This window comes from Salmo salar, chromosome 01 (genome assembly GCF_965601325.2).
Source record: "Salmo salar chromosome 01, fSalSal1, whole genome shotgun sequence".
In the NCBI taxonomy this organism is placed as follows: Eukaryota; Metazoa; Chordata; class Actinopteri; order Salmoniformes; family Salmonidae; genus Salmo; species Salmo salar.
In genome coordinates this window covers 162,503,214-162,519,774 of record NC_138291.1, presented here as the reverse complement: position 1 = coordinate 162,519,774, position 16,561 = coordinate 162,503,214, and the positions used below count along the sequence as shown (strand labels likewise).

The following is a 16,561-nucleotide window of genomic DNA, read 5'->3' as shown; positions in this document are numbered from 1 at the left end:
TGAGGTGCACCCATGACCAGCTCTGAAACCAGATTGCATAGCGAAGAGGGTGCTGTGGGATTCGAAATGGTCGGTAATCTGTTTGTTGACTTGGCTTTCGAAGACCTTTTAGAAAGGCAGGGTAGGATGGATATAGGTCTGTAGCAATTTGGGTCAAGAGTGTCACCTCCTTTGAAGAGGGGGATGACAGCAGCTGCTTTCCAATCTATGGGAATCTCAGACGACACAAAAGAGAGGTTGAACAGGCTAATAATAGGGGTTGCAATAATTTCGGCAGATAATTTTAGAAAGAAAGGGTCCAGATTGTCAAGCCCAGCTGATTTGTAGGGGTCCAGATTTTGCAGCTCTTTCAGAACATCAGCTGAATGGATTTGGGAGAAGGAGAAATGGGGGAAGCTTGGGAGAGTAGCTGTGGGGGGTGCAGTGCTGTTGAATGCAGTAGGGGTAGTTGGGTGGAAAGCATGGCCAGCCGTAGAAAAATGCTTATTGAAATTCTCAATTATAGTGGGCTTATCGGTGGTGACCGAGTTTCCTATCCTCAGTGCAGTGGGCAGTTGGGAGGAGGTGTTCTTATTCTCCATGGACTTTACAATGTCCCAGAACTTTTTAGAGTTTGAGTTGCAGGAAACAAATTTGTTTGAAAAAGCTAGCCTTGGCGTTTAACTGCCTGTGTGTATTGGTTTCTAACTTCCCTGAAAAGTTGCATATCGCGGGGGCAGTTCGATGCTAATGCAGAACGCCACAGGATATTGTGTTGGTTAAGGGCAGTCAGGTCTGGGGAGAACCAAGGGCTATATCTGTTCCTGGTTCTAAATTTCTTGAAAGGGGCATGCTTATTTAAGATGGTGAGGAAGGCATTTAAAAAAAATAACCAGGCATCCTCTGACGGGATGAGGTCAATATCCTTCCAGGATACAAGGGCCAGGTCGATTAGAAAGGCTTGCTCGTTGAAATGTTTCAGGGAGCATTTGACAGTGATGAGTGGAGGTCGTTTGACCGCTGACCCATTACGGGTGCAGGCAATGATGCAGTGATCGCTGAGATCTTGGTTGAAAACAGCAGAGGTGTATTTAGAGGGCACGTTGGTTAGGATGATATGAGGGTGACAGTGTTTGCGGCTTTGGGGTTGTACCTGGTGGGTTCATTAATAATTTGTGTGAGATTGAGGGCATCAAGCTTGGATTGTAGGATGGCTGGGGTGTTAAGCATGTCCCAGTTTAGGTCACCTAGTAGCACGAGCTCTGAAGATAGATGGGGGGCAATCAGTTCACATATGGTGTCCAGAGCACAGCTAGGGGCCGAGGGGGGTCTATAGCAGGCAGCAACGGTCAGAGACTTGTTTTAGGAGAGGTGGATTTTTAAAAGTAGAAGTTCAAATTGTTTGGTTACAGTCCTGGATAGCCTGCAGAGTTCTGTCCTGCTATCTCTGCAGTAGATTGCAACACCGCCCCCTTTGGTCGTTCTATCTTGTCTGAAAACATTGTAGTTAGGGATGAAGATTTCAGAGTTTTTGGTGGACTTCCTAAGCCAAGATTCACACAGCTAGGACATCCGGGTTGGCAGAGTGTGCTAAAGCAGTGAATAAAACAAACTTAGGGAGGAGGCTTCTAATGTTAACATGCATGAAACCAAGGCTATTAGTTACAGAAGTCATCAAAAGAGAGGGCCTGGGGAGTAGGAGAGGAGCCAAGCACTGCAGGGCCTGGATTCACCTCTACATCCCCAGAGGAGAATGAGTATGAGGGTACGGCTAAAAGCTATAAGAATTGGTCATCTGTGATGTCCAGAATAGAGATAAAGGAGCAGGATTCTGGGGGTGATAAAATAGCTAAGGTATAATGTACAGACAAAGGTATGGTGGGATGTGAATACAGAGGTAAACCTAGGCATTTAGTGATGAGATATTGTCTCTAGAAACATCATTGAAACCAGAAGATGTCATAGCATGTGTGGGTGGAGGAACTGAGAGGTTGGATAAGGTATAATGAGCAGGGCTAGAGGCTCTACAGTGAAATAAGCCAATAAACACTAACCAGAACAGCAATGGACATGGTGGAGAGGCATGCTTAGCCGAGTGATCAAAGGGTCCAGTGAGATTCAGACAGCTAGCAAGCTGGTGGAAGATGGAGGGAGGTCTGTTTTTAGCCACCTCATGCGTTTCCATCTGTGGGTTAGTGGGGTTCCGTGTGGAAGGGGGGACCAGTCCAAGTTGGCAAAATAGTTAGTTATAGTGGCCCAAGAAAAGTGTCCGATAGACCTATTCATTGTGCCATGTTTCATAAGACCAAGTTCTCTGCCTGTGGGTTTTGGAAGTGTCATGTTGAAAGATTTGAGCAAGAACTCCCAACAGCCCAAAGTTAACACATTATCTTGCAGCAGACCCTCCGGTTGAAGACTGCATGAACAATGTTTTAGGTGATCTGTTGACAGGATGTTGTGATTTTCATGTGACCCTTTAAGCACTGACACGGGTGAAATGGACTCAGCATCTGACAGTTTGTCTGTTTAGTTGCATGTCTGACAAGTAGTGGTGCAACAGATCAAAACTCACGGATCGGATCATTTTTAGAATCAGCAAAAAGGAAGGAGATGAATAACTGCTTTCCATTTATTACTTAAAGCAAGTAACTTTAATGTTTAAATGAAATCTTAATATTCAATACTCAATTGTTAAATATGAGGCATTATACCTTCTTCCTTTGAACAATAGTGAATGAAAAAAATTGCTTGTGTCCACAACAAAGAAAAGAAAGCAAAGCAGACCTGAGCTTAACTTAATTATTTCTCAAAAATATGAGGATGTCTACATTGTCTGGGGAGAGAGTAGACCTCTGCAGTCACTCCCTGCCGTGGAGAACACCCTCTCACTGGGATCTGATGGGCCAGGCACAGCCAGGTAGCATCTTGTCATCATGGCAATGTGAGGGTATTTACACTCATTGCTTTCCACCATGCCAGTGGATCACCATCCACTGGAATGCCACTTGCTGCCTTGTAGGATAACACCTCTTTGATGGTGTTGGCAAATGTCTTGCCTGTGTCCTTGCTCGCAAAGGTCTCCTTCATGGCCAAGTTATTTTGTGGAGGAGATGCCTCTGAATCTGCTCCTGTCAGCTCTGTGGCTTGACCCTGCAGAAAAAATGACTTGATCTATTAAACTTATTTAAATAGTTAAATGAAATTAATTTGTGGCAATAACTTAAGCCATAATTATTCCAAATCAAATGGATGATTCTAATAGCAATAGGATAGACTAAGATTAGACTACAGTATATTTATTTTAAGTAATTCACTCTTATTTAATTGTTTTACTTTCTCAGTGGTGAGATCACTATGTCCTCCGGTGTAGGGCGGGGTCTAGGGTGAGACTGGGTCTAGGGTGAGACGGGGACTTGAACCAGTAGATCTATGAAGTGTTACGAACCGGCTCTGAGTTCGCAACAAAAGGGAGACAATGTGGAGACGAGGAGTATCAATATATATATATATTTATTAAATAAAGTAACTAAACAAAATTAACAATTAACAATGGTGTGTGTAATCAATAATCAGTAGTGTAAGTGAGTGTTTTGCATACCTGAATGTAATAATGCAGAGTGTTGAAAGGTGCCAAAGCAAATAACCAAAATGCCAACATCAACAAAGTGTCTGCCTGGAGAGAGTCTCTCAATGACTGTGGAAGAGGTCTCTTTATCCTGGGACACACCCGAGCCCAGGTGTTTCCCATCTAGCTGACGACCCTCCCAACTCCGCCCACCGGTATCCTAATAAGGAAACAAGAACAGAGAGAATACAGCAGACAGTGGGAGGGTCGTCACACACACACACACACCCCATAAAACCGGGGACCAACAAGGACCCCGGAACAACGTACCAGCCTCTGCGTCCCAAATTGATGAGGGGTTACGTGTTCACACCTCCCTTTGCCCCAGCCAACCTCCTCCTCCCCAGACCTCAGCGACCTTTACGCACAGGAAGCAAGTTTAAGAGGAAAGAAGAACAAAAGACCAAGATGGAACAGACAGGAAAGATAGAACATGACAAAACCAAACAAAACCAAACAATGGTCAGTCCAATAACATTCAGGAACAGGGCACACGAGACCGTCAGCTACCAGCTCCAACGAAAAGGACATCTCTCAACGGTTCAGAGTCACTCCGACGGTTCAGAGTCACTCCGACGGTTCAGAGTCACTCCGACGGTTCAGAGTCACAAAACTCATAACCGAATACGAGTACAGACCAGAGGGTGTAATAAAGGCAAAGATTTCATGTGCCCTACTCGTCAGTGGCACCTGCCAATAGCCCTTTAATATGTAAAATTTGCTCAAACTTAGCTGCGTCGACTTGATCTACGCAGTCCTCCATCCGAGGAAGAGGAAATGAATCTGGCTTAGTGACAGCATTTACCTTACGGTAGTCCATACAAAATCTGTTTGTTCCATCCGGTTTACTGACCAAGATACAGAGAGAAGCCCAACTGGAGAAAGAAGGCTCTGCTATCTTACTCTCCAGCATGTACCTGACCTCAGCATCCAGACAACGCAGTTTCTCTACAGAAACTCTATAGAACCGCTGACGAATGGGGTCAGCATCTCCAATGTCAGTATCATGCTCTATCAAGTTTGTACGTGTATCAGAAAACAAACCTGGAATTATCCGAATCAGACCAACCATCTCTTTCCGCCCATCAACAGGTAGATGATTAAGAGGGCTATCCAAAATATCCAGTGTCTCTGAATTTTTCTATCATCGGGACCAGGAACATCTTCCTCATGCACAGACCTAGCATTACAAGAACCAAGGGAAGTAACGGTATCAGCCAAACGAACAGGTTTACCGTCCTCTGTAGACTCCCACTTTCTCATCAGGACATCCTGTTGGAGAAAATAACCATGTGCGACATCTCCCAACTGTTCCACAGGCACAATGTGGTCACGCAACTCTAATGTGGGGTCAGTCCGTTGCGCATCGATTTAGATCGGAGCGGGATACAGATAACGGGATAACAGGGAAAACAGTGACAGACGTCTTTGTGGTATTCTCATTTACCGGAGCAGGGACCAGGTCACCATGGCTCAGACCGCATCACTGCACACGCAGAGAACACCGCTGGGAAACTCTGCTAACTCGCATCAGTAATCCCTACAATTGACGGTTTAGTGGAAACCACTAGAGATGGAAACACGACAGGCCACACACTCACCAGCCAAGTTATTCCCTAGTATAACGTTGATACCCTCAATAGGCAATGAAGGACGCACCCCCACAACAACCTCACCTTTCACCAGTCCACAATCCAACATCAGTTTATGTAATGGAACTGACAGTGTTCAACCCTATTCCCCTAATTAGAACACTATTCCCTGAATCAGTCTCAGCAGAGAAGGGTAACACAGATTCCAGCAAAAACGATTCAGAGGCACCTGTGTCTCTTAGGATCTTCACTGGCACTAGGTTCTTACTTCCTAACAGAGACAAAACCCTCCGTAATGAAAGGTAAATAGTCTGGATCAATATGGACTTTCAAATGCCCCTGGGCATGAGACAATGTGTCGGCAGTGAACTGATGTGGGACAGGCGCAGCTAACGCCATAGGCCTAAATTTAATGTTAGCACACGTACTGAATTTACCCCTAGACCTGAGAACCGGACATTCGTTTTTCCAATGACCTGAGCCTTGACAGTAGTGACACTCTTGACCAAAGTCATCTTTACCACGGGAGTCAGGCTCAACCCTAGTTGAATGAAACTCTGCTCGTGAACCAAAGTATCTCGGTGAGCGAGGCCCAAATCTCTCCGAACGCCCCCCACTCACTCCGAATACGGGGTTCTGCAAAAACACTTGCGAGTCAAAACATATTCGTCCGCCAAAACCGCAGCTTCAGCGACAGTCTTTACTTTTCGTTCGTTTAATGTACGTCGCTATACAATCAGGGATTGTGTCCTTAAATTGCTCTAACATAATCAGCTCACATAGCCCTCGGAAAGTCATAACTGCAGAGGCGGAACACCAGCGATTAAACTGTGAAGATAATTCTCTCGCAAACCCAACATGAGTCTGCTTATCATCCCTTTTTAAAGTTCTAAATCGTTGGCGGTAAGCCTCAGGAACCAATTCGTAAATCTGTAACACCGCCGTTTTAACCTTATCATAACTGACACTGTCGGCTACACTAAGAGCTGAATATGCTTCCTGCGCTTTACCAGTCAGCACACACTGCAACATTATAGTGCGGTCAGAATCAGGCCAACTCCTAGCGTCAGCAACACGCTCAAACAACGAAAATAACGTCTTAGGGTCCTTTTCGTTAAACTGAGGCAACAACCGTAAATTCCCAACAATGTCAAATGTGTCCGGGGCACGATCAAAAGAGGAACGACTCCTAAGTAAATCTGCGTCACCTTCCCAGAGCAAACTCTCCCCTGAGAGCTTTCCTTCCCTAACCAACTCTAGTCGCTCTTGTTGCAGCTTGATTTTAGCACGCTCCATATCCTGTTTAAATTCCAATTCCTTTTCATATTTTAACCGATCAGCAGCCAATTCCTTTTCATATTTTAACCGATCAGCAGCCAATTCCTTTTCATATTTTACACGATCGTGCTCGAGCTTCTCACGATCGTGCTCTAGCTGTAACAGAAGCAGCTCTTTCTGCTGTTCAAAAAGACTACTAGGACTAACCGATGGAGCGGCAATTGTAACATATCGGGGAGACGGCGAGTCCTCAGCAGAGGCTGCCCCAGTGGCATCTTCAAGAATACCTCTCTCCATCAGATTGGCCTTCAATATTAACCTAATAGAATTTTTTTACATTTCACTAATTTCAACCTTGTAGTGTTAAGCAACCTTCAACAGCTGTTCTTTAGTACAGAAGTCTAACAGTTCCTCTGATGGAAAGCGAATGAACTCGTCTACATTAGACGCCATAATCAGAGAGAAAAATTCACTCAACCTCTGCTGAGCACACCAGACCACAGCAAGAGAAATGACAAGCACACTGGCACCACAGAGAGAGTTGAGATATGGAGCTTCCCCAAACCCTACAATAACTCAACCCTAGTCTTCATGCAGATTTGCAGTGGGTAATTATGCACTGTAGCCCACTGGCAAGAAAATAAACCCCCAGCACGCTGGCAGATTCCACCAAGCCACAGATGTGCCCCCAAGACAACTGCTCAGTCCACAGACACCACACAAAAATAACAAACATTAACCATGCCCAACGTATTCCAAAATGAAACACGACGCTAAGCCTATCAGGGGGAAAAGGCTATAGCTCCAGGTAGTAAGTTTCACTACCCTATCCAAATCTCCCACTGAGGTACACAGCCGATTGTACTCACCTCCTACCGATGTCCCAACAGCGAGTAGAACACGTGTTTCCAGGATGGGCAGGGGCCTGGAAACTAACCAATGTACACTCTCCAACGCAGCAAACAAACAAAGGCAACCAATACTGAGCACCAAACTCAAATAAACCAACAAAATACACAAAGCACCTACAGAATTTAACATACCTCCACGTTTTCTCCCAAACAAGTTCAAGATCCCGGACGAGCCCCCACTTGTTACGAAACGGCTCTGAGTTCGCAACAAAAGGGAGACAATGTGGAGACAAGGAGTATCAAAATATATATTTATTAAATAAAGTAACTAAACAAAATGAACAATTAACAATGGTGTGTGTAATCAGTAGTGTAAGTGAGTGTTTTGCATACCTGAATGTAATAATGCAGAGTGTTGAAAGGTGCCAAAGCAAATAACCAAAATGCCAACATCAACAAAGTGTCTGCCTGGAGAGAGTCTCTCAATGACTGTGGAAGAGGTCTCTTTATCCTGGGACACACCCGAGCCCAGGTGTTTCCCATCTAGCTGACGACCCTCCCAACTCCGCCCACCGGCATCCTAATAAGGAAACAAGAACAAAGAGAGAGAATACGGCAGACAGGGTTGTCACAGAAGGTAGTCCTGTACATTTGGGGGGGGGGTGTATCTGGGGTTCAGGTCCTCTCTAATGGCAGCCTTGACATCTCTAGTGATGGTGCTGTCGTCCTCACTTGGGGCCATGGATTGTAGAATCCTTGTTTTCAGAGGTAGGATCATGGCCACAGACGGTGCAGTTTCAGTGATCAATAGGGTTGTAACCATTTTGAGGTTTGAGCACCCGGGGGACCTCTGCCACCTTCACGTCATCATCAGACAAGGTGAAGATGTCTTTATTTTTTCAGGGTCTTGTCTGTCAGTGCAGAGTATACAGCTGCCTGCTGCTCAAGATGGCGCTCCAACATGTCATAAGTGGAGTTCCATCTTGTTGTGACATGGTGTATGAGCTTGTGGGTCGGTAGCTGTAACATTTCCTGCTTGGTGTTATGTACATGAGCGGCTGTTGTGCTTCGGTGGAATAAGGAAACCACCTTCCTGATTCTCCCAAGGAGACGCTCCATCTGGTTCACTGAGATTCCCTTTGGGATGCTAAATTGATCACAAGTGCAAAGCAAGTTATATGTGGCCCCAGTCCAGCTTCTATCACTGCATTTACTTGGTTCTTGGCATTAATTTAAATTCAAGGAGCTTTATTGGCATGGGAACTGTGTTAACATTTCCAAAGCAAGTGAGGTTGATAATATAAGAAAGTGAAATAAACAATAAAAATTAACATTATCTGTGGTGGTTGGGATATTGCTATTGGGCCTCTAGCTTCCACTCTGCTACTGCTCCAAGCAGTAACTGCGCCAGATTGGTGCCTGTGTGATGAATAGAGGGGACGTCACATCTCCCTCTCTGTGGTGTAGTGAGCAGTCAGTCACGTAGCTTTCTGTTACCGTGGAGGTCCAGCTGTCTGTGGTGAGGGCAACAGAGGACGCCTTGGATAATTTGTTGACAATTTTGATATTTTCCTGTTCATAAAGATCTTGCACGATCTTCATACTGAAATGGGTGCGCGAGGGGATTTCGTAGCGTGGCTCAAGCACTTTCACCATATTTTTAAACCCTTTGTTTTCCACAACAGAGTGGCCTCATGTCTGCAGCTATAAACATCCCAATAGATTTGGTGATGGCTTTAGTCCGGTCTGATTCTGCAGCAAAGGGCTTAAATGCCGCGGTGAGAAGTTGTCTCTTGGCTGAGTCCTGTCACTGACACACCAGGGTGATGACACTTTAAATGTGTGTCCATGCTCCATGTATTTCCACGATCATACGGCTTTCTTGTGGCTCAATGCCTACACACCGTAATGGTATTGTCCACCATCCTTCTAACGTAATCCATATTTGACAGGGAAGCCAAAATGCTCCCATACAAGAGACTTAAATGAAGCGGAAGGCTTTTCCAGTTCATCAGCTCCTCCGCTAGCCATGGCTGTCACTGATCATGTTTTCTTTGCATTTTGCAACGCGAGGATCCAGGCTTGATTCGTTGGGATTCAACATACCCCGTTCACGCGAACAGTACACAGAACTGCTTTAAAAAAAAAAAAAATCAAATCAGGCTTCAGAGTAAAACGCAGGACGCACCTCTTGTCTGTCTTTTCACTGCAACTCTGCATCGAGATTTAGGGATTTATTACTTTCAAAAGTAACAGTAAAACTGTATTTCACATTATGATGGTTAAACTTTGCAATTGATCTACGGTTCACATGCGTGCCGAACCGTGGGGGGTGATCGTACGGATCACGGATCGACTACAGTCTGTTACACCACTACTGACGAGACATGTTTTTTTGGCCTTTTGTCGTGAAAAGGCGCGGCTGTGCAATTGATAAAAGTTTTCTCTGTGAACAGATTCACTGACTGAAATGAGAGCATACTTGATCCTAACTATGCTAACAGTGTTGTGCTTTTAACATTATTTCTCACATTCAATCACTCTCTCCCGTGTCTCTATCTCCTCTTTGACTAACTCTCTCTTCTAACAGATAAGATGTGAGAGGACTGTCATACAGGACACCAACGGGAGCGCTTCACCCAGCGAACAAACCCCTCTACTACAGCACTGGGTGGACACACACACATAGCAGTCTAGCCCAGTGCTGCAGGGCTCTGTGTTTGAGACTGGAACCCTATAGCCACTGACTGACAATTCTCTCTCTCTCTCTTTATATATATATATAAAATCACACACACTACCGGTCAAAAGTTTGGCTTCACTTAGAAATGTCCTTGTTTTACGAAAGAAAAGCACATTTTTTTGTCCATTTAAAATGACATCAAATTGATCAGAAATACAGTGTAGACATTGTTAATGTTGTAAATGACTATTGTAGCTGGAAACAGCTGATTTTTAATGGAATATCTACATAAGCGGACATGAGGCCCATTTTCAGCAACCATCACTCCTGTGTTCCAATGGCACGTTGTGTTAGCTAATCCAAGTTTATAATTTTAACAAGCTAATTGATCATTAGAAAACCCTTTTTTTCAATTGTTAGCATAGCTGAAAACTGTTGTGCTGATTTAAAGAAGCAATAAAACTGGCCTTCTTTAGACCAGTTGAGTATCTGGAGCATCAGCATTTGTGGGTTCGATTTACAGGCTCAAAATGGCCAGAAAAAAACCCTTTCTTCTGAATCTCGTCAGTCTTTTCTTGTTCTGAGAAATGAAGGCTATTCCACGTGAGAAATTGCCAAGAACCTGAAGATCTCGTACAACGCTGTGTTCGAACCCACTGATACTGATGCTCCAGATACTCAACTAGTCTAAAGAAGGACAGTTTTATTGCTTCTTTAATCAGAACAGTTTTCAGCTGTGCTAACGTAATTGCAAAAGTGTTTTCTAATGATCAATTAGCCTTTTAAAATGATGAACTTGGATTAGCTAACACAATGTGCCATTGGAACACAGGAGTGATGGTTGCTGATAATGGGCCTATGTAGATATTCCATTAAAAATCAGCCGTTTCCAGCTACAATAGTCATTTACAACATTAACAATGTCTACACTGTATTTTTGATCAATTTGATATTTTAATAGACAGAAAATGTGCTTTTCTTTCTAAAAACAAGGCCATTTCTAAGTGACCCCAACCTTTTGAACAGGTGCATGTGTGGGTGAGCCATGAACTCCCTTAGGCCTGGGCTGGCATCTGCCTGCATGAACTCCCTCAGGTCTGGGCTGGCGTCTGCCTGCCTACACCTCAATCGGTCTGGTTCTCACCTGGTACGGTTCTCAGCTGGTCCTGCGTCTGCTCCTGTAGAAGCTCTGGACCTAGGTTCTGTTTAGGACTTACGAGTCGAAAGGGAAAGGCAGGACCACTCCGGTGTCCCATCCAACCCTCCAATGAGGATCGTCATGCATCCTGTCTTTGTTTTATGTTGTGAATCTCTCGTCTCTCTTATCCTTGCATTTCCTCACAGTATCATGTGTTTTTACTAGTCCTGAAATGCTGTAGGAATCCACTGAACAGAAATATATATGCAACAATTTCATGAGTTACAGTTCATATAAGAAATACATTAATTAGGCCCTAATCTCTTAATTCATATGATGGGAATACAGACATGCATCTATTGGTCACAAATACCTTAAAAAAAAAAGTTGTGGCGTGGATCAGAAAACCACTCATCTGGTGTGACCACCATTTACCTCATGCAGCATGACATCTCCTTCACATAGAGTTGATCAGGCTGTTGCTTGTGGAATGTTGTCCCACTCATGAATGGCTGTGCGAAGTTGCTGGATATTGGCGGGGTATGGAACACGCTGTTGATCCAGAGCATCCCAAACATGCTCAGTGGGTGACATGTCTGAGTATGCAGTCCATGGAAGAACCGGGACATTTTCAGCTTCCTGGAGTTGTGTACAGATCCTTGCAACATGGGGCTGTGCATTATGCTAAAACATGAGGTGATGGCGGCAGATGAATGGCACTACAATGGGCCTCAGGATCTCATCACTGTATCTCAGCATTCAAATTGCAATCGATAAAATGCAATTGTGTTTGTTGTCTGTAGCTTCTGCCTGCCCATACCATAACCCCACCGCCACCATGGGGCACTCTGTTCACAACGTTGACGTCAGCAACGCTCTCGCCAACACGACGCTGTACACGCTTTGGAAACCATGTGTTTGATATATTTGATTCCATTCCACTAATTCCGTTCCAGCCACTACCATGAGCCCATCCTCCCCAATTAAGGTGCCACCAACCTCCTGTGGCGCAAACCCACAGTTTCATCAGCTGGGTGGGCTGGTCTCAGACGATCCCGCAGGTGAAGAAGCCGGATGTGGAGGTCCTGGACTGACGTGGTTACATGTGGTCTGCGGTTGTAAGGCCGATTGGACGTACTGCCAAATTCTCTAAAATTATGTTAGAGGCGGCTTATGGTAGAGAAATTAACATTCAAATATCTGTCAATAGCTCTGGTGGACATACCTAATGTCAGCATGTAAATTGCATGCTCCTTCAACCTGGGACATCTGTGCCGTTGTGTGACAAAACTGCACATTTTAGTGGCCTTTTATTGTCCCCAGCACAAGGTGCACCTGTTTTAATGATCATGCTATTTAATCAGCTTTTTGATATACCACACCTGTCAGGTGGATGGATGATCTTGGCAAAGGATAAATGCTCACTAACAGGGATGTAAATGAATTTGTGCGCAAAATTAGAGAAATCCATTTTTTGTGTGTATGGAACATTTCTGGGTTCTTTTATTTCAGCTCATGAAACATGCAATTAACATTTTACATGTGTTTATATTTTTGTTAAGTGTAGATATGTATTCTTCTGCTTTCCTCTCTTACTTTACTCTGGGTAGCAGTTGCCTGCATGCACAGATCTAAGATCGACAAACCTTAGCCATTACGGGGAGAAATGCAAAACTGACCCTAAATCAGCATCTAGAGGCAACTTCATTCTACAATAGCTCACCAGACAAAATAACCAGTCTACTGTTATTTGAGATAACTGAGATGCAATAATATTTTTTGCCAGGGTTGTGGTCAATTGTATTTTAATTTCAGTCAATTCAGGAAGTACACAGAAATTCCAATGCTTTTCAATGAGGAAAATGTGGAAATGGATTTTGGTTTACTTTCTGAATTGAAGTGAAATTGACCCAACCCTGTTTTTTTGCATGTGGTGAATAACACTTCATTCAGATCAAATTAGGTATGTCGTAGGAATGTCCCTCTGCTGGTGCTGTAGGCACCAATAATCACTGTTGAGGTTACAATTACAATTGAGCCATTTAAATAAGGAACTCTCGTTCTCTATATATTCCCCCAAAAGATATGGGATAATGAAGACGATTCATGAAAAAAATTGTCAAGGTTCTTTTTCTCTCTCGCATGGGCATGCTTTCCCACTTGAGAACGTGCAGAAATGGTCTTGCGAGAGAGGGTACGCCCACGTACACAGACCGGAAACTGCCCAATAACAGCGATCTCTGGCCTGCCTATCCTCTCCCTGGAAATGACTCTACTGTCTGGGGTTTTACTACACCTTACTTCTGCCTTTTTAATTGGAGATGTTTCCTTTGCCCAATCCGAAATTGACCTCTAACCCCTTGGCACTCCATGCAGATGTAGATTTGAGAGGATTGGATAGCTGTGATAGCTCCACATTGTTCTCTGAATTTTTAGCATACAGAAAATGCTCCAGGTTAGGGGCTAGCCAGCCTCTGTCATAGGCTTTCACTTCTTAATGTGAGTGATGCCGAGGCATCCAATGCTAGGTGCCAGGGGTCCATTTGGAATTGGGCTGTTGTTTCTGTCCTCTGCATTTCACTGTGTGCTTTCTCAGCACACAGGACCTTTGAATGAGATTGATAATGTGAGATGTGGATTTGCCCCCTAATACTCCTGGTAGACTCCTTTAGTGGTGAAGATGATGAATAACTCTTTCTTAAATAATAAATAAAAGTGCCTGGAATAGGTATACAGTACTTCTACTACTGGTTTGGTCTCCTGTGGTATTTTACATCAGAAGGTGGCCTCTTCTGTTCAGGGAAAGGACAAACATCTCTCTGTGTGATGACTTTTTTAAATGGTTTGGGCTGGAAGTGAAAGACAATGTGCAGTGTTCTATGAAAGATGCAGCAGAGGTAACCCACTGGTACAAGTCTAAAACTGATATGCTCCCAACATTAACACTAATGAATAAACCAATCAGCGTTTACACTCGTCACGAAACATATAGTGATCTTGTTTAATGTTGCTGGCGAGAGGGGGGGAACAGGCGATTGTCCATGAGTATTCAACCAGGCTTGATATGATTGACATTTCCTCTCTGCCTGTGGTCATGAAGCTAGAAGCTGTGAGAGAGGTGGCCCTAGCATAGATTCAAATGTATATCTCCCACAGAAGGTTCTGAGGGAAATGAATAACAAAACTGTTCATGTGGTGAGAAAGTGGCTATGCTTCAACACACAACACGGGATATCTTCCTGAGCCAAAGAGAGTGGGGTTTTGGTGTCATGACTATTGAGTGGATTTATGCTGCTATCAGACTGACTCACCTGTTGAACATGCTCAACAGTGACGATGTGACAGTTAGGCAGTTAGCCTGAGCCTCCCTCCTCCTGGAGGAGGAAGGTTCCACTGGCCATTGACACTGAGCTTCCTGGGCTTCAGGAGTAAGGCCAATGGAAAATTGGACAATCATGCTGTGGGCTTTGGAGTCTGGTCAGACTGTCTGGACCTGTGCAACTTGAGGAGAGTTCAGGTGGACAACACGGACTGATATGTAAACTGATCCAGTTGTGGCAGATTGCGGTGTTGTTGTGGAGGCGTCTGTAACCCATGATTGAACATCTCATCCTACATCCAGGACAACACTCCTTGGTATCAGACGGATGCAGCTACTGCAACACTGGACTGGCCTGAGGCTGCAGGGGAAACTCGCTGCTCTGGACTGTGCTGACCACTCTGTCTCCCATTCCATGTACCAGAATGCTTCCGTTGGTGAGGGCATTCTCACATTTACTGTTAAGGCGAGGCTGCAACAAAATATAATCTATCACTCTGGTACCCTGCAAACAATTACCCATTTTGTATTCTACATGAGTCAAATGTAAAGGAGTTCATTGCCCATGTTGTGAATGGCTGCTGTTCAAACAAGGATATGTAACATTTCTAACAATAAATCAAATGTATTTATAAAGCCCTTTTACATCAGCCGATGTCACAAAGTGCTATACAGAAACCCAGCCTAAAACCCCAAACAGCAAGTAATGCAGATGTAGAAGCACGGTGGCTAGGAAAAACTCCCTAGAAAGGCAGAAACCAGGCTCTGAGGGGTGGCCAGTCCTCTTCTGGCTGTGCCGGGTGGAGATTATAACAGTACATGGCCAAGATGTTCAAACGTTCATAGATGACCAGCAGAGTCAAATAATAATAATCACAGTGGCTGTAGAGGGTGCAACAGGTCAGCACCTCAGGAGTAAATGTCAGTTGGCTTTTCATAGCCGAGCATTCAGAGTTCGAGACAGCAGGTGCGATAGAGAGAGAGAGTCGAACACAGCAGGTCTGGGACAAGGTAGCACGTCCGGTAAACAGGTCAGGGTTCCATAGCTGCAGGCAGAACAGTTGAAACTGTAGCAGCATCATGACCAGGTGGACTGGGGACAGCAAGGAGTCATCATGCCAAGTCGTCCTGAGGCATGGTCCTAGGGCTCAGGTCCTCCGGGAGGGAGAGGGAGAGAGAATTAGAGGCAGCATATTTAAATTCTCGCAGGACACCGGATAAGACAGGAGAATTACACCAGATATAACAGATTGACCCTAGCCCCCCGACACACAAACTATTGCAGCATAGATACTGGAGGCTGAGACCGGAGGGGTCGAGAGACACTATGCCCCCGTCCGACGACACCCCCGGACTGGGCCAACCACGCAGGATATAACCTCACCCACTTTGCCAAAGACCCCACACCACTAGATGGATATCAACAGACCACCAACTTACTACCCTGAGACAAGGCTGAGTATAGCCCACGAAGATCTCCCCCACGGCACGACATGGCCGCATTGTTGACTGCTTTGTTGACCTGTTGAGTAGTCTCACCAACAGCACACATGCATAAACATTCTTGTGTAAGGGGAAGCTGGTTTGATGTTGATGAGATGTGTTTTCCTGTGTATAAATGCACCAGATATTGTTGTTGTGGGGGAGGTCCGGGGGAGGTGCTGATTGGACGGCTACATGGAGCAGGCCTTTTCTGACAAGCTGCTTCCAGATTGCAGGCCTGACAAAACTAGGGCATACCAAACTGGCTAGTTACTGCTCTGTTTCAGCTGTCGTGGGCAGCCTAGCTGTTTGGAGAAGGAGGTGCTTTTTGTACCCTTGAGTGCCATGCAGACAAGGACCTTTGAAATGTTTGGATCCTTTTTTCTTTTTTTTGTGTGTGTGTGTGTGTGTGTGTGTGTGTGTGTGTGTGTGTGTGTGTGTGTGTGTGTGTGTGCACAGAAATCTTCACTCTGGTAACTGTAAAAGTATTGAGTAACATGTACAAAGACTTTGCAAGAGATAAAGTAGAATATAAGCCATGAGGCTTTAGATGTGTTTGTGTGCATGCAAGTGTGTTTGCTTAGTATGTAGGCTACGTGTGTGAAGTGTGTGCT

At 44.7% G+C, this 16,561-nt stretch overlaps 1 protein-coding gene across 6 annotated transcripts in view; it reads left to right on the top strand.

Annotated features, from left to right (window-relative positions):
• scarb1 (scavenger receptor class B, member 1) overlaps positions 1-15,094 on the top strand; it is a 54,484-nt gene extending 39,390 nt beyond the window's left edge. For 2 of the 6 annotated variants that reach the window (XM_045690503.2, XM_014138759.3), the window contains one exon: positions 11,035-13,890. The gene's annotated coding sequence lies outside the window, so the exon portion shown is untranslated. 6 annotated transcript variants of the gene reach the window in all.
• The last annotated feature ends 1,467 nt before the right edge of the window (positions 15,095-16,561 follow it).